This window comes from Mesocricetus auratus, unplaced genomic scaffold, assembly GCF_017639785.1.
Source record: "Mesocricetus auratus isolate SY011 unplaced genomic scaffold, BCM_Maur_2.0 Super-Scaffold_100003, whole genome shotgun sequence".
NCBI lineage: Eukaryota > Metazoa > Chordata > Mammalia > Rodentia > Cricetidae > Mesocricetus > Mesocricetus auratus.
The window spans coordinates 11,926,960-11,946,144 of record NW_024429188.1 but is presented as its reverse complement, the minus strand read 5'-3'; the positions used below and the strand labels follow the sequence as shown (position 1 = coordinate 11,946,144).

General features: G+C 37.2%; 1 protein-coding gene across 2 annotated transcripts in view; it reads left to right on the top strand.

The window, feature by feature from the left end:
* Arhgap6 (Rho GTPase activating protein 6) overlaps positions 1-19,185 on the top strand; it is a 500,327-nt gene that overhangs the window by 423,358 nt on the left and 57,784 nt on the right. The window lies entirely within an intron of this gene.

The following is a 19,185-nucleotide window of genomic DNA, read 5'->3' as shown; positions in this document are numbered from 1 at the left end:
CATTCCTGATAAGACAGGAGACACATTAGACATAAAACCCCATTCAAAGTCACATTTCCATTTCCTGTCACTTGGGGGATGATTGTGTGCGCTGATTTGTGGAGACTCAAGCTTTCTGGTCTCAGATAAAGATACTCTAGCATACTCCATAGCTTCATCAGAGAAGGGAGAATTGAGGTTCAGGGTGTTGGGAAGTCACTGAGATAATTCCCTGGAATACATGACAGTGGAGAATTTTACCTTGTCTGGAGCTATAATGTCTAGACATTGGTTAAATGAGCAAAGATTCAGGTGAGTTAGAAGATGGGAGGGGACCATGTGGAATTTGAGTTCACATTGTTTCTGTGCTTCCAGTGAAGTCAAATGCTGTTTTATTTAGGAGTAAAGATGGGGAAGAGGTCTAAGAAGTCTGGGAAAGAGTAAGAGAAATGGAAGAAATAGGCACTAATGGACCAGCAATAATGCTGGATTTTTGGAAAGTGAAGATCCATCTGGAATTAGTAGTTGGAAATTTAGAATGTAAAACAAGCTTACTGGCAGTTAGACATTGTTAAAACAAATACTCCAGCATTCGGGAGGCAGAGGCAGGTGGATCTCTGTGAGTTCGAGGCCAGCCTGGTCTACAGAGTGAGTTCCAGGACAGCCTCCAAAATAATACAGAGAAACCCTGTCTCAAAAAAAATAAATAAAATAAAACAAATACTCTTAATTTTTACTTTAAATTTCTTATCCCTCGTTAGTCAAAGTCTCCTTCAATTAATATTAGAATGGGGTTTAATGAAAGGAGAGAGGTCCATAACAAATTTAAAATGTGTCCATAGCCTGCAGAATGAGGGTACTCCAAAGCTGGCCACATCTTAATCCTGTGATTAACATATTAGCTCACAGGACAGAAAGAATCTTGCAAATGTAAAACAGTAATATCCCTGAGATAGGCCAATTATCCTACATTGTCTGAAAAGGCCCAGACTAATCAGTTGTAAATGAAGAGACTTTCCCAGTCATAGTTAGGGAGGGATTATGGAAGGATGATCAGAGAGATGCAATGCTGTTGGTTTTGAAGGTGAAACAAAAGAGCCATAATTAAAGGGATATATGTGGCCCTGGAAGATTGGAAAGTCAATGGAATATATTCTTTCCTGACATATCCCAAAGGACACAGTTCTTCTGACATCTTGATTTTAGCTCAGTGATTTCCATTTCAGACTTTCCCTCCAGCATTGCAAAGCAATAAATTGGAGTGTTTTATTCCTAAGGTTGGGGGCATTTGTTACAGCAGTATTAAAAAACCAAAATATTATCCAAGGGAATCATTAAAATGAAAGACAATTGGGGTTTAAATTGAATATTAATGGACGATAGGGTGCTTGCTGTGGTCAGTAATCCCAATACTCAAAAATCTGAGATAGGAATCTGAGTTCAAGGCCAGCTTGGGCTACATAGCAAGCTCTTGAGTCAAAATAGGAAAACATATTTTTCACTTAAGTAAAAAAATCAATAATGTAAAGATGCCAACTATGTTATTAGTAATCTATAAACAGAATATGATTCCAAATAGTAGCATCAATGTAAATTCTTGAACTTTCACAAAATTGGTCTGACCATGAGTTAAGCCAGTAATTTTATGAATACAGTCAAGGTAGATAGAAACGACGTAACAGAGATTATTAAATATGACATGTAACTCAAGCAATTAGAAATATATTTCACTGATACACAATAAATGGGTAATTAATTAGAAGATAGCAGTTAAAAATGAGCGGAAATGTGTATGAAAGCCTATTATATGACACGTATGTATTGTTTTTATTATCAGGTGAACTTATGGAACATTGTTATTTTTGAGGCAATGAACAATCACTGAAGAAAAGAGTTGGATTCTGACTACTTACATCAAAATAAGTTGATGTAAAAGAAAGACTTGAAAATAAAACAATGAATGTATAAATGGAGAAGAAAACATTAGGGCATGTTACTATAGGGCACCACTCAAAATACATAGAGAGGAACAAATTCCACAGCATAAAAGACAGAGGGCTGGGGAGATGATTCAGTTGGTAAAGTGTTTGCCACAAAATAATGAAGAGCTGAATTTGAGCCCTAGTTCCCACATAAAAGCCAGGTATCATGTCAAGGAGACTAGACAAGAAGATCCTAGGAGCTTTTGGCCAGTCAGTCTAGGCAAATTGATGAGCTCCAGGTTCAGTGAGAAACCCTGTATTTTAAAAAGTAAAATAAGCGGGCTGGAGAGATGGCTCAGAGGTTAAGAACACCGGCTGCTCTTCCAGAGGTCCTGAGTTCAATTCCCAGCAACCACATGGTGGCTCACAACCATTTGTAATGAGATCTGGTGCCCTCTTCTGGCCTGTAGGATACATGCAGACAACACTGTATACATAATAAAGAATTAATCTAGAAAAAAAAGTAAAATAAGGATGAAAGTGATTAACAAAGATGCTCAATGCTGACCTCTAACCTCCACATAGAAGCACACACATGTGCATGCAGACCTGCACACTGCACATGCAAAATACAGTTTTATCACACATTTGACCAATAAGATGCTAATTTATTGCTTAAAAAGAAGAAAAAATCTAGATAAAATGTGAACAAATTGCAGGCATCTCACAGCAAAGCACAATAAATATAAACATTTTTAAAGCCACCATTATAGTTATTGGAGATATACAAGCTCAACAGTAAGATTTTTTTCTTAAATTGTCACAAACCCAAAAAGTTGAATAATATATTTCTAGGGAAATGAATGCTTTTCATATACTGTTGATGGGAGTGTAAATTATTGCACTCCAATTTGACATTTCAATTTGAGACGGCCCACCAATTTTTCTAACAGCATTTGTCATATCTAATAAACTTACTGAATTAGTTAATCTAGGCTAACAGCTTAGTGCTTTACAAAAACAGTGTCTTTTTTTTCCTCAAGCATCATTCAGTGCAGATTGGTCAAAGAAAAGAGAAAGGTTGATTCTGCTCCATGCAACTACACAGATGCAGGCTTCTTGCATCCTGTGACCTGTTCCTTCCTTATATTTACTGATCCAGGAGATTAAAAATACTAAATAACTAAAAAATTTTTTCATAAATTTGATAAAGATGAGGTTGCAACTTCTAACTCTAACTTAAGATTTAGTGGCTTTCATCAGATACTTTCCAACAGGAGTACCATTTCTCAGATTTCTCCCTGTCAGATGTAGAAGGATTGCCCCTATGGAAGCAACCAGAAACGATTTCTGACTATTCAGACTGCCACATTTGCAGACTCTCTTAAATCAGAATAACCAGTCTATAAATACCACAGACTTTACTACTAGAATCAGGAAGCACATGCGGAAAGATATTAAATATCATGTAATAAGTTAAGTTTAATGAATATTTGATAGTGTTTTAATAGCAGTGGTCAAAGGCAGGCGTTAACAAATGAACTAGTGGGTCCAACCTAAGTCACAGCTCAGGTCTTTAAGTTATATTGGAAAATAGACATGTTCATTAGTTTGTATAGTATGCAGACTGCTGTTACTTCACTTCACAGTTGAGAGATTATGATAACAGCTAGAGAGATGACTCAGTGGCTAAGAGTGCTCTTTCAGACAACCTGAGTTCAGTTTCCAGCACCCATGTCAGGTGGCTCACAACTGCCTCTAACTCTAGCTCTAGGGGATCTGACCACTGTTCTGGTCTCTGTGGGTACACATACACAACTGGCATACACTCACAATCCACATATATTTATGACAATTGTGTATCTTGATCTTCTTGTGGGACTCCTAACAGTGGAAGCAGGAGCTGCCTTTTAATCTTTTGCTGGCTTTTGGGAACTTGTTGCTCATATAGGCTTGCCTTGCCCAGCCTTAATACAAGGGAAGGTGCTTAGTCTTACCGAAACTTGATATGCCATGTTTTGTTGATATCTCTGGGAGGTCAGTCCTTTTCTGAATGGAAATTGAGGAGGAGTGGAATGGAGATAGTATGGAGGAACTGGGAGGAGAGGAGGGAGGAGATACTGCAGTTGGGATGTCAAATAAATTAATAAAAAATAAAACCAAGCTAAAAAATTCCCAATAAAATAAAACTAAAATAACAGAGGTGATAAGCATGATTGAAATATATTACATACTTGTATGAAAATAACATAATGAAACCCTTATTTTGTATAAGTAATCTATACTATCCACAAGCAACACTATATCTTACATGCAATAATAATGGATATTTGGCTTTTTATAGGAAAAAATACCAATGCCTAGTTTTAAGTAAAATGAAAAGAACTGATTTTTTTCATTATCAGTATAGGATATTACTGTAGGTGGGTTGGCTTAACCTCATTATATGTAAGTTTTTAAAGGGAAATCATTTCATAAGAAAGAAGTTACATATTCATTTTATTTAAGTAATTTGCTTTATTAATTTTATTTATTTTCCTTGTTTCAGTTAATTTCTGGTATAAGAACTGAGAAAATTTTTTGTTTATGAGTTTTGAAAATGGTATTAAATAGTTAATGGTTTAATAAGCTGCAAACATGACCTGACCTATTAAGAGCACAGGGACCCCAGTCATAAATTTGGGGAACCAGCATTGGACTGAACCAAATCCTCTGAATGTGGGTGCCAGTTAAGACGTCTGGGCAGTCTATGGGATCTCTGACAGTGGAACCAGTATTTATCCCTAGTGCACAAATGGATTTTGGGAGCCCATTCCCTATGGAGAGACACTATTTTAGTCCAGATAAACGGAGGAGGGCCTAGGCCCTCCCCCAAATGATGTGACAGACTTTTATGATCCCCCATGGAAGGCCTCACTATCCTTGGGGAGTGAGTTGGGGTGGGTTGGGTGGGGGGCATGCGAGGATGGGAGGGAGAGGGAAAGGGGAGATTGATATATAAAATAAGATTTTCTAAATAAAAAATGAACAAATAAAAAAAGAAGCTGCAGACAATAGTCTAGTAAAGAGTGCCTATTAAAAATAAACAAAAGCACCCTACACCTCAAAATTGTTCAATTATATGACCTCCTTATAAAGCAGGTCCTTGTCATTATCCTTTACTAAGATCCAAATAAACAACTCAACAACAACAAAAAAATGTGTGTTCTTAGTATGTCAAGAATACTGCAGCTACTTTCAATTTGTGACTTAGATGTTAGATTAGAAAGTTAGAGTAACCAGGTAGACAAGAGAGGCAAACTTAGGTTAGTAGTTCTCAAGCTGTAGGTCATGACCCCTTTGGGGATCTGACAACCCTTTCACAGGAGTCACCTAACACCATCAGAAAACACCTCATAGCAGTAGCAACAAACAAAATTTTATGGTTGGGGTCAGCACAACATGAGGAACTATATTAAAGGGTCACAGCATTAGGAAGGTTGAGATCCACTGGCTTAAGTTGTTAAGTAGTAATCTGGATAGCAAAGGTCCCTGTCCTGTGTTTGTGCTGTCTTTGCTGCAAATGCCTGGCTGGAATGTGTTCAATATGTTTGTAGAAACTTTTGGTGTGCATAAAAATCAAACTGAAACATGGACAACAATCCACAGTCTGCTGAAAATGCCAAAAGAATCCAGCACTACCAAATACATATGACTTCTAGGCTTCCAAGGCCTCAAAGAGGATCTTCTGCTGTAAGGAGTTCTGACACTAATGGTGCCTTCCTTGTATCCAGCACCCATTCTGTGGTCCTCCCACAGAGGGTCATTACTTCTCACGGAAAGAGGCTATGTATCATTTGATTTGAATCTAGACCACCAGGTACAGGGTTCAGTATACCAGTCAGTCTGTGAGAAATGAATGAATGCATGCATAAGCTTCTTTAAAGTTAAGCCTCACCCTTTACTCTTCCCTATCCTTGCAAAAAGCATCAGTCGCCCTTTCTCTCTTCTTCCCCAATATCTTCAAGAATGGGTTTGAAGTTACCTTAACGATTTCCTGTAGCTTCACCATGTACTCATTTTCCAACTTTAATTGATAGTCTCATGGGTTAATGTGAGGTTTAAATGTAGTAACAACCATAATGAATTTAATGCATCCACTGACATCTCACACATTCTCCATAAAAACTATCCGTCTCCATCAACGTGATAATTATCATTGTCATTATTGCTATATCACTTTGTCATGCATCTGCCGTCAACCCTATATCTCATCTTAATTATAGTTGTGAACCTCTATTTGCTTTCTTTAATTCAGGATTTCTCCACTATTCTGTCTATCACACCTAAAACCACCAAAATAATCATCAACCATGAAGCTTCTACTTTACTGAAAAAAAATCTCAAAGCTTCCTGATGTCTACTTATCTTACTGTTGAAATGATTTATAATGCTATTTTATATAAAAGAAGAAACCCATTTAGTTAACAGTCTATTATGATGATGCATCAAAGATTTAAGTTTGTGTTCTTGGAACAGCAGACTTTTAATATTTACCTGCAATCTACATTGAGAAATAAATACACTTTATATATCAGCCTTGGAAACACATGAACCAAACAGTGCTCCCTTTATCAGAGATAAACTTGTATGCTTCCTATAGAATTCTCAAATAGCCATTTCTCTTTAATTGTGTGTCTCTTCCTAAAACAGATTTCCAAGACTTACTACATCTTTCTGGGTCAGTGATAGATTTATGCCCTACAATTTGACCATCACACATTCTTGGAAGGCAAATAGAATGAAAAACAGGGAATCAGGAGGAAAATAACAAAAATGCCAATATGACTAGTTTTTAATTGTTCTTTGCTGTTGTTGTAGTGGACTTGGTGAGCCAGAAGAAACATTTTATTTCTGTAGGGCTAGGTAAATGAAGCTTTCTATATGGCTTCCCTGATCTCCTTAGTAATAGCAAGCTTGATACACAGCCCACAGGAGATAAATATGCAACCATATGAAGATACAGTGAGAAAATATGGAAATTCACAGATTAAATGAATCATAGAACTCCTAGAATCCAGTTGTAGAAAGGGAGGAGGGATGAGCAAAGGATCCAAGATGGTGCTAGAGAAACCCACAGAAACAGTTGACCTGGCCTAGTGAGAGCATGGAGACCCTAGTGGTAAAACTTGGAACAAACCAAGCCCTCTGAATGTGGGTGCCAGGTAGGAGGCCATGGCAGTTTATGGGACCTCTAACACTGGAGTCGGTGTTTATCCCTAGAGCACAAATGGACTTTGGGAGCCTATTTCCTATGGAGGGATACTATTGCAGCCCAGATATGAGAAGAAGGGTTTGGACCATCTCTCAAATGATGTGAGGGACTTTGATGGTCCCCTGTGGAGCGCCTCACTATCCCTGGGGGTTGAGAGGTGTTGGGGGTCGGTGGGGAGCATAGGAGGATGGGAGGGAAAGGGAATGGGGGATTGATATGTAAATAAGTGTACTTCTAAAATAAAAAAAAAATTAGCCATAGAACTAGGCTACTTCTAAATCAGTTATAAAGTAAAGGGTTCGTTTTTTCTTTTGTTTTTATTTAATTTAGAAACAAGCCTGCTTCATATGTCAATCCCCCACTCCCTGTCCCTCCTCTGCCTCCCCCCCCATCTCCCCATCCCATCTTCCCTCTGCTCCCCAGGGAGGGTGAGACCCTCCATGCGGAATCCCCAAAGTCTGTGATAACATCCAGGGCAGGGCTCAGGCCCTCTCCCATGTGTCCAGACCGAGAGCACATCCCTCCAGGTGGAATGGGCTCCCCAAGTCCATTCGTACTCCAGGGATAAATACTGATATACTACCAGAGGCCCCATAGATTGCCAAGGCCTCCTCACAGACATTCAAATTCCGGAGGTCTGAATCACTCCGATGTCGGCCTCTCAGCCATCAGTCTGGGGTCCATGAGCTCCCCCCTTGTTCAGGTCAGCTGCTTCTGTAGGCTTCACCAGCCTGGTCTTGACCCTCTTGCCCATCACTCCTCCCTCTCTGCAACTGGATTCCAGGAGCTCAGTTCAGTGTTTAGCTGTGGGTGTCTGCTTCTGCTTCGAGCAGCCACTGGAGGAGGCTACAGGATGGCATATAAGGTAGTTATCAATCTCATTATAGGGGAAGGGCATTTAAGGTAGCCTCTCCACTATTGCTTGATAAAGAGTTCTTATTTAAGTCATTTTTATTGGACTTCCATAATTTTTAGTTCACTGTTTCTTAAAAATGGGTAATCCAAACTCTACTTTGGAGTGTGTTTTTCTACTTTTAAGTCTAGCAGATATGTCATGTAATGTTCACTATACATACAAAAACATATGTGCAATTGGTATTTGAAGTGTGTGTGTGTGTGTGTGTGTGTGTGTGTGTGTGTGTGTGTGTTTAAGATATGGAGGGTAAAAGATATCTTTTCCTGTGGACTTAACCTGTCTCCTATGGACAGCATAGAAATTAGAAATCTTAGTATTACTAAAGAGAGCAATAAACAATATAGAAAACTCTCTAGGGAGGTCACTCCCACAGATTGGCCCTAGATGTTTAGGGTATGGTTTTAGCCTTAGGTTTATTTTCATATCTCTATATGGCTAGCCATCTCACAAGCAACTCATGTCCTCTATGTGTCCTAGGTAACTCATCAGAGGAAATACAAATATATAAAGTATATTAAAAGATTAAATCTGATCAAGTTTCCTTTAGAAGCCCTTTTAGAGAAAAGATGCCTTGTCCATTTACTCCAGTTAAAGCCAAGAATGTCAGATATTTTCTGGTAGGTGTTTTTGTAACTTTCTTCTTGGAGGCTTTCCATAAGAGCTGAAGACTTTTGTCATGTCGTGTATAGTTCTCAAGTGTGTGCTTCTGTATGACTCAGTACAAGTACACAGCAGGTGCCAGATTCTTTAAACCACCTGCTTTGTGCTTTAGTATTCACAGATAGTCTTTCATGTTCTGAGACAATATATTTTTCCACCCAAGGTCTTGTCTCTACTGGTCACAATGACACACATTTATATATGTGTTTTGGAGCACCACCCACTATTATACAAGACCTTGACAAGAAAAAAAGCTCTCATCACTGCAGTTTCTAAAATATTCTGGAATCTTCAGAAGATTTTTAGACTGCCCTTATTCTCTCCATTGTGATCACTGCCTAAAGTAAACCTGATATTTGCATGCAATGCTACATCCTTGAAATATGATCAGAATCTTTCATATTTATGGAGACTTCTTGGTTTCTACATGGGTAAAATAAAATAAGTATCCATTGAAATTAATTGTGCTGTTTTTTAAAACTAATTAGGCTTTTCAGCTCATTTGAGATCAAACCCTCAAGATTTTACTTAGTATTTACAAGATGTTTACAAACAGAAAGCTCTGGAAGGATAAGTTTAAAAACGTTTCATTTAAGAGTAGCAAACTATAGCTCGTAAGCCACCAGCTCAATGCTTGTTTTTATAAAGTTTTATTATTAAAACAGAGCCATGTATATTCATTACTTTATTGTCTGTAACTTCATTGTAAGGCTACAATGGTAGAGTTGAGTAGGTTCAACAGACACTAGATGGCTCACATAGTTTTAAAAAAAAATACTATTTTTACCTTTATAGAAAAGCTTGACAACCCTTGATTTAAATTATTACTATTAATTTGGTATAGGAATTCATAGCTATTTTCCATATAGTTCAACTATACTATGCTATTCAGTTTAACTTCTTCATTGTTTGGATTTTGAATGGTCAGAACTTTATAATTCTCAGATTTTAGTGCTTATGCATGTGAATAAATATTTTGCTTTCCAAAATGAGATAATCACTTCGTTGGTAGAACTAAACATAAAAGATAAGTAAGGTTTTATGAATTTCTTAAACAGCTAATGTCACCACATATTCATAGATACATAAGTAATGTACCAGATATTTGTAGATATATAAGTAGTGCATTGAATCTAATTTGATGATTGACAAGTTAGAAACATTTGTCTGTAAAGAGTTATTTACATATAGATTTAGAGTTCTTGGCAATCTGACCTCCCTCCTACCTACAATATCTTAAACGTACACAGACTCAAAGTGTCTATATAATTATGCCTGGCATGACATATCTGATGGACCAAAAAGCAGAAAATCATGAAGCAGTTTTAGATCTTCCACTATTAAAATGCATTTGCTTCGAGTACCAAAAGCTCAAATAAAAATGTCTTAAAATAGTATTCAACTTCATGAAGTGTCCAGGGATAGGTTACTTCCATGTCTTCCGTGGCCTTCTATCTTTCTTTTTTGTTATCAGTAGAGCCTCTTGCTGCTTGGCTGGCTTTCTTCATCATCACAGAATGACTGCAGTAACCTCTGGATTTGTTTCACTTAAAGTAGAATCAAGAGATAAGGAAGCTTGAAGTAGTTTTGTGACAAAGGAGAAGCATTTTTACTGTTGTCTCCTTGTAGACATCTCTCCCTCCTCACTACCTAGAATTCAAATGCCTACTGATTCTTGAATGAGTACTGGTAATTAGGACTATATCATAGGGATTAGCTTGAATGTATAGAGTGTTTTGTCAAGGCTGGAGTAAAGGATCATCACAGGAGGTACGAAGTAACAAAATGGGGCAAGTATGAATTAGAGTGAGTGGAGGAAAGAAGGTAGACATGGATTTGATGACATCATCTAGCTCTGCATTCAGGTGATGGAGAAGAAAAAAGTTTTCTTCCAATTGTGTCATCTTTCCAGTTACTGTATCTAAGAGCTATTTTTATGGGAGTAACTGAAAGAAATTCTTAGAAGTTGCCAAGATTTAAAGTTCATGGCTTAAGGATATCTGATTGGCTTGTTCATTATAAAACAAAAGCAAAGTAGTTAGAATTAATCCTTTCATAGGTAAAAAAAAATCACACTCCAAATAGGCACAACCGTTAGACTTCATCTCATTGTGAACTACAGGTTTGGCTTTGTAACAAATGATGAGAATATACTATAACTTAGGGATTTTTTCTTTTTAGAGTTACTTCTTTAACAACGTAGAGTCTCATGTAGTCCAGACTTGCCTCTCCCCTACATAACCAAAGATGATCTTGAACTTCTGAGCTACATTTATTTACTTCTGAAGTAGTAGTATTGCAGGCATATGTCAACAACTCTGGTTTTCTCCTTGCTGGTGATCAAACCCAGGGCTTCATGAGTCTTAGCGACCAACTGAGGTGCATCCTCAGTCCCTGGCCCTGGATTTTCGTCCTTTGAGTTCAAAATTTAAGGTGTCTTTTTAGATGAGTGTGATGTTTTTTAGCTTGTGTTCTCTTTACTACTTCCTTTCTTTTAAAGTCCAGGGAAGAAATAAAGCCACAAGAAATGATTCAATAAAACTTTATTTTCTGGTTTGATGTTTAGAAACTTCTCTAAAAACTAAGTATCTACTTAGAATAAGTTTATAAGTGTCATTTACTTTGTAAAGGTCATGAGATGAAAGCTGCAAATTGAGAATCCTGGAAGAATAGACTACCTTCCATCTTTGGAAAAGACACCAGTAATGCTTATGAAGTTTTAAAAAATCAGATTTTTAAACTCAGAACTTAAATGTGGAAAATGACAGTGAAAAAAGAAAAGATCCTTCTAGGGTATAATTTGATCACAACCACTTTTTGAAGCAAGGAGTGACTACAAATAATGCCTAGTTAAGGCAAAACCATAGCTGGACTTTTAAGCCAATGTTCAAAACCTAAGATCAGCTTCCCTACCTCATGTTTTGACCGAATGAGGAGACATGCTTAATAAATCAAATAGCTTAACGATTTTGTGAAATAGGAAAACACTTGCTTTGAGATCCAAGAACCTGTGGGAGTTATTTGTCCCTCTTGAATATCATAAAGAAAATTTTTAGAACTAATTGTCCTGACAAAATAATTTACACAAAACAGAAAAGGATTTCTTTTTTTAGTGTTTAATTGAGCTGGAAGCATGGTGACCTCTAACAGTTGAGTCTCATTACAGCAGTAAGAAACTCACAGAACGTTCTTATTTTGTGACCACAGTTCTGTTAACTTTACCACCACTTCAGCATGTAAACTGTGGGGATTAGTACATTTCACAAGTACTTTGGAGAGCCTGCAATCTAAGAAGAAGCATCTCTGTTTCTTAAGAGCACCATAAAACATTTCCTTCTCCAGGAAAATGGAGACACTTTGAAAACAGTTTCCGGAAATCTGAGTCCACATGGTGCTATAAGAATGAAGAAACAAAGTCTAACTCAGTGGGATTTGTGTCAAGAGAAAAAACACAATGTCCGTATTCCAACATGCCTTCTTGCGCTTAAATTATAATTGATTGAAGAACTTCTGAAGATAGGATGGTAGATAAATAAATTTCTTGTCATTTGGGCAAAATGACATTTCTTGATGATGCCATACCTTTGCACATACAAACATGCACAATTGTAGGCCAATGTTTAATACATGATGGGGCTATGTTGAGCTTGAATTTTTATAGTTTTAATATAGGCTGTTTTTTTTTCAGAACTCTGCTTCTCACTGAAGAGGTATTACTCCACTCTGGAATCTGCTATATTATCATGTTGGCTCACCAATAGAATACTTACCCAATAAAGCAGTGGTTCTCAACCTGTGGGTCACGACCTCCTTGAGGTCAAATGACCGTTTCAAAGAGGTTGCCTAAGACCATCCAGCATATCAGATATTTACATTGCCATTCATAACAGTAGCAAAATTACAGTTATAAAATAGCAACAAAAATAATTTTATGGTTGGGAGTCACCACAGCCTGAGAAACTGTACTAAAGTATTGCAACATTAGGAAGGTTAAGAACCTCTGCAGTAAGGGTTATATTACTAAAACTAAAACATTCAGAGAGTAGGAGAGCCAGAAAGCAGGGTTTTCCTAAACCCTGTAGTCACCATGTGATTTATTGAGGTAAACACCACCAAAATTTATCCCCCAGGGACTGAACTAAACATTAGCCTTTGCAATCATACTTGGGATCATCCTTCACTCCTCTGTCCTAACACCTAGTAAAATGTTCACAAAGGCATTTCCTTGTTTGGTTTTAGTTGGGTTTTCCCAGATATATCTCTCACACTAAACTTTTGAGTACCTCAGAGGAACAGATAGTGTCTGTTCATCTAGATTTAAAGCTCATCACTCAGTCTATCCAACAATGTGTGACTAATAAGTGTTGAGTGGACAGGTGGATGAATAGATGGGAGACTAAAAGAATGCATAATGAATCCACTTTCTAGAGAGAAGATGATATGTAAACATATAAGTATTATAAGTAATATTCCTAAGCCAAGGAGAGTAATCATGTGCTAGGATTTAATAAACCTGGAAGAAATTTAAAACAAACAAAAAACTTTTATGTTAAAATGGAAAAGATACCTCCATGTTAGCACTTTTCCTATCTAAACTTCACCTGAAGCCATCTCTTGAATTTCAGAATTGTAGGAATCCTGTGAATCTCCTATGTATGGGCACCTACTTCCCTTTGCTGCCAAAGATGCTCTCCTTCTATTTCTTTGGATAAATTTTAATTACAAAGCAGGCAACTCAAAGTATAGGTAGCATTTTGGAAATCATTCCAATGTCTCATTTTTCTTGTTTTTATCGGGATTTTGGTTGTCCTGCTCCTATCAGCCCCTATCTGTTTTTCCAGGGTGGAATTACCAGGCAAATTTAACTTACATGGATAAGGTTAATCATTGGAAAGGAGCAGATGTTGAGCGTGGATACAACGATTGGTTCCCTGGGACTATTAATAATATAATTACTTCTTTAACAATATTTCTCTTGCAAACTAGAAATGAAATACAGCATTTAGTCTTTGCCTCATCTTAGTTTTGAGAGGTCTACAGCATAAGGGAAAAATAAGTTTTCATTTTAGTAAGGAATAAAATAGTGTTAAACAGTTATTTTAACACTGTGTAGACCAGGCTGGCCTCAAACTCATAGAGCTCTACCTGCCTCTACCTCCCATGTTCTAAGACTAAAGGTAACCATCACCATACCCAGCCTGTGTTAAGTACTTTGTAAGACATTCATATTTTATACAATTCACTTGGCTTGTAGTTACACATACCCATGTACACATAAATGTATGATATATATATATATATATTTAAAGCAATAATTTGCTTTAGCAGCATAGATGTGAGATGTTTACAAACAAACTTCTGTAGAAATTGGAGTTTGCAGATGAAGTGAAAATATAAGGTTTGAATAACTTATGAATAAAAGGATTTAGAGAACCCATGACTCTCAGACGATTTAAACAGTCACCAATGAAACCAACACCAGGGCCATAAAAGCAAAACTTGCTGAGAATCTTAGCTGGCAAGAGACTCTTAGATTAGCAAGTATGTTCCAACAAACTAGTAGCCACAATGAATGTTTTATGTCAGTTTGAACACGTGTTTTTCTTCAGAAGAGAGAGATGGCAATAGCAGATTATTTCCATGGTTTCAACCAGGTCAGGAACTATGGCTTTGTGAGTCATCTCCCTTCTTGCCACAAATTTGAGTTCCCAATTCTGTGAAACACCTCAAGAAGCAGACCAGACCCCATTTTTTCAAACTTACCAAATAAATGTTCAACTCTTACTCGAAAACTTTATTCAAAACAGCTGGTACTTGGCAGAAAGGATTTTAAAGGTCACTTTAAATTTTTGAATAATTTTTGGCATACTGAAAAGTTAGAAAAGTGATACAGCATTTGGTTTTGATCCTCTGCCTGTTTTCCCCAATAGTATATTACACAGACCTTGATATATTAGCATTACCAAGACAATAGTCTTGATTCATATTTGCATCAGTTTCCTGCTAGTATCCTCACTTTGCTTCAGGATCCTATCCAGGACACTGCATTACATTGAGTTGGGCCTCTTTTCTTTTCTTCTTTTTAAATATCTTTTCTCAGTCCACATAGCTTCTGTAAATAATATGACTTTGTTAAAAAGACAGCACTATGGTATCTTCTCTGGGAGCTAAGTAGCATCTATTCATACCATCATTCAACACATAGGTTCTTTCACAACTCATTTTGCCACACAGGTAAGGAAGAAAACCTTCCAGTGGGGAAACAGAAGGCTGTTCACTCCAGGCACTTATTTTAATTCTAAAACCTATAGACTTGAGCATATGGTACAAAGACCACTAACTATAGGCAGACTCTCATTTCTTTGTAAATTGAAGGGAATTGCTTTTCTTTCTGAAATTCAACCTAATAGTTAGTCTTAATAACTTGTAAACATTCTGATATGATTCTGTCTAAAACAGAAATGGAGACCAGACATCAATTGGAGGGGAGAGCATGTACTTTGCTGTGCTCTCTACATAGAATTATGCAGAAAGCAGTGGTTCTCAACCACAGAAGTTGTGCTTCCTGTGAATATTTGACCATGTCCAGAAACATCGTTGGTAGCTGCAACAGAATATAAGTGGATGCTCTAGCAGCTAGTAAATAAAGACAAGAGATGTGGCTATTTAGCCTAAAATACATAGGGCAACTGAGCACAATAAAGAATTTCGAGCTTCATATGACACAACTGCAGATTGAGAGCCCATGGCATAGAATATATGTAGTTTCTAAAGGGTCAACTCCTACTCTACCACTCACAAGACTTTTTTGTATTTTTCTCACTTGTTCCACTAAGTTCTCCACATTGCCTATGAATTCCTTTGCTTTACTTTCTCTGAGAGCCTGTTTTTCTGATTCAACTAAACAGTGAGGCTGAGGTGGCTGGGAAATAAGGGAGGCGGCACCAAAATCATCCTGCCAATTTTTTCCCCAGCAGGAATTATTTTAAAGGATTGAACAAACTAGAACCTCCCTTTCAGGCTCGAATGGGTTTGCAAATTCCAGCGCCTGCCAGATACTATAAATGAGTGTAATGACTCAGGGTCAGGTGCCTATGCTGCTTTAACGTGTGCTTGAGGAATGTGAGACATAGAGCTTTCCTGCCTTTCTTAAGAGGCTAAAACTCCAGATCTGTGTGGGAAATAGGCAGGATTTTACACCAGTTTTCAACAGTTAAAGATCATTTTACATTGATCTTCACATGAACAGCTGTGGACTGGATGTGGCTGTTTCGTGCCCACTGAACTACATTCTTGCTTATGTCTGTGATAGAACCAAAGGAGATCTTTGACCCTGGGAGCAGGTACCTACTAATTCTTTCTTTGCCTTCATTTCATAATTAAGTGTATGTAACCCCTTCCCTTGTGTTAGTTTGTTTTCATCACTATTACCAAATACCAAGGAGGGGCCTGGAGACACGGCTCCAAATTTCAGGGCACTTGCTATTTATGCGTGGGACCCAGATTCAGTTCCCACACTCTCACAGTGGCTCACAAACATTTTTAACTACAGTTCCAAAGGATCAAACACCTTCTACTGCAGACATCATGCATGTACACAGTACATGTACATACATTCAAGGAAAACACTAATACATATGAAAGAGAACAAAATAAATACTTTTTAAAATGTTAAAGGAAACCCCTTAAAAGGGGCACACAATTTCAGAAGTTTCCACCTGTGGATTGACTTGACTGCTGCATGATGAGCAGAACATCATAGCAAGGAGCATGTAGTAGGCAAAATAACTTGCATCATGTCAAGCAGAGAAGTGGAGATAAAGGTATGTTCTAGCTTGTTCAATCCCTTAAAAATACATCCTACTTCATAATTTATAAACAATGGAAGTTTATATGGACTTGGTAAGTCTAAGATCAGTAACCACATCTAGTGAGAGTCTTCATGTACTGTAGGATGGTGGAAGGTATTATAGAGACAGAAAGAGAAAGAACAGCTTCAATTCCTTTCTAATTGGCATTAATTCATCCACAGGGGTGCATGCATTATTTCAGGTCCTTCTATTCAGCCTACACTTTCCCACCCTACTGTAAGGAGAACTAAGTTTCCAATGTATGCTTTTGGGATAAGATTCAATGAAATCTCAGCAGAATTTTAGAGAAATAAAACCTCCCAATTATACATATCTATAAAAAATGTTTTTATTGTGTGACAGAAACAATGGCAGGGCTACACTGTATGCTGTCTTAAAGACAACAGTAACTTAGAGGAGGAACTTGGGCAACATATCTCCATCAAAAGCATCTTGGAATGCATGCTTCAGGTTTGGCTTCCATACATCTTCCTTTCACCAGGTATTGTAGAAGTCAATCCTCATTAATGTTCTCAGAGGAGACAAACTGAATGAGGCTGAAAATTCAACAAGAAAGATATAGGAAAGACAGTTCTTGCCTGTTTCCTTTTTCTGAATATCTGAATATGTGTGGTCTCATCCTGTACCTTATTCTATCCAATGCAATAGTTCTTACAGTCAAGACAATTTTGCCTCCCATTTTATAGATGAGGAGACTGATATTTGACGAGAATAAGTAACTTATCTGTGGGAAGTGATAAATTCAGAATTCTGTAATGTCAAAGCTAGTATTCTCCATATCTGCCTATGTGGTAGAGAAAGGAAATATAGTGCCTATCTGCTGGATGTGCCTGTGAGACCAGACATATGTCTTGACATGCCCAAGGTAATACAAAGTTAGATAAGTGAGGGAGTACACAACAATATTAACTTCTAAATAGTCATGAAGACTAGCATGAGTCATCATTGATGTGACACTAAAATTCATAATTTGTAATATAATCTAATATGTATCACCATGTGATCCACAGACAATCTATTCATCTTACAGTGGCCAGAACTGAGAATCAAAAAGTTAAAGCACAAACCTCTCCGAGCCACAGAACTGATAGGTGGTGGGGCTTGGATTCAAAGTCAAATTTCTACACTTTCCAAGTAAGGCATACCTTGAGGAATATGCTTTAGAGCAGAACACGGATGCCCAAAATGAGACAGGAAGACAACCAGTCAGAAGGATTGTGGGCCTGGGGATAGAGTAGCAGGAGAGAAGAATGATTGAAAACGAAGTTCAATGAACCATATGTATAAAAAAACATAGTGAAATCCATTAGTTTATATACTAACAAAAAATACAACAGTTAAAATAAAATTACAGAACAAAAACTTGTGGCTTCTCATGATGGAACATTTGATTGGAATGTGCAAGGTCCTGGGTTCCATCCCTAGCACCACAGAAAAATCTCTTAGGCTTTAATAGATGTGTTGTTTAGTTATTCTGTTCAGTCAAATACATAAATTAAGGAATTAAAGGACTTTTTAGAGGGAAATGTTATTACTGACCAAACACATTAGATGATATGAACTAGCAGTAAACAAAGCATTGCCAAGTAAAAGCACCATCAGTCCTATTTGGAGAACAGACTCGAATCTTATGTAGTTACTGTTTCTTATCATCTGTGTATATATAGTAAGTCACAATACTCCCTAGTATCTAGATCAACTCATAGATGTTTAAGATATGAACACACTAGGGATGAAAGAGATTAATGACTTTTGGCCACTGTACAATTGATTTAGATGTTTTTCTCATTATACAAATCTCATGACTCCAAAGGTGAAAAATTCTACTATTTTCATTTTAAGGGAATAAAGTGGAATTGGTGGGATTTTGGAAGGGAAGAGGTATTAAATTTGGCTGTTAACTATATTGAGGTATTCTTGCACTTCTAAAACCACAGTACAGGAGGAGTTGGGAACATCTGCAGCCCCTAGAGGATCCCAGGAATGCTCATTGCATCCAGAGGTTTTACTCTGTCATTTCCTGTTATCAGAGTCTTGTTTCGTAAATTTTATGTGGCGATATCTCCTTTTTACTACATGTTTTAATGTGTCCTTGCAAGACAATTCTTAATCCACTTTTTAAACAGTTCCCTTGGGTATGAACTACATATTCTCTATTTGAACCCAGTGTAGATTCCTGATCTACACCCCCTACATGTTAAGCTGAATAATACCAAAGCATGTTCTGACAATGATAAATGCCAATGTCTTATGATGACATCCCAGGAATTTGATTGGAGCTGCCAACCGATATGAGTGGTATCTTTACTATTTGGTGAGTTAAGCAGAATGCAAAGTACATTTGTTAGAAGTATCAGATGCTAAAAGGGAATATTCTCCACTTATAGTGACATATCTGAAACAACTCCAACATGCATCAGTAGGTGAATAATTAAATTATAGGACAGCCATTTTGTAGAATAATATGCAAGCTCCACTAGAAAGTAGATCTGAATTTATGTTTTTGCACCAGGTTCCACATTAAGCACTTTGTATACATCGTTTCATTTAATTCCCACAACAAAAGCATGGAATTCCCACTAT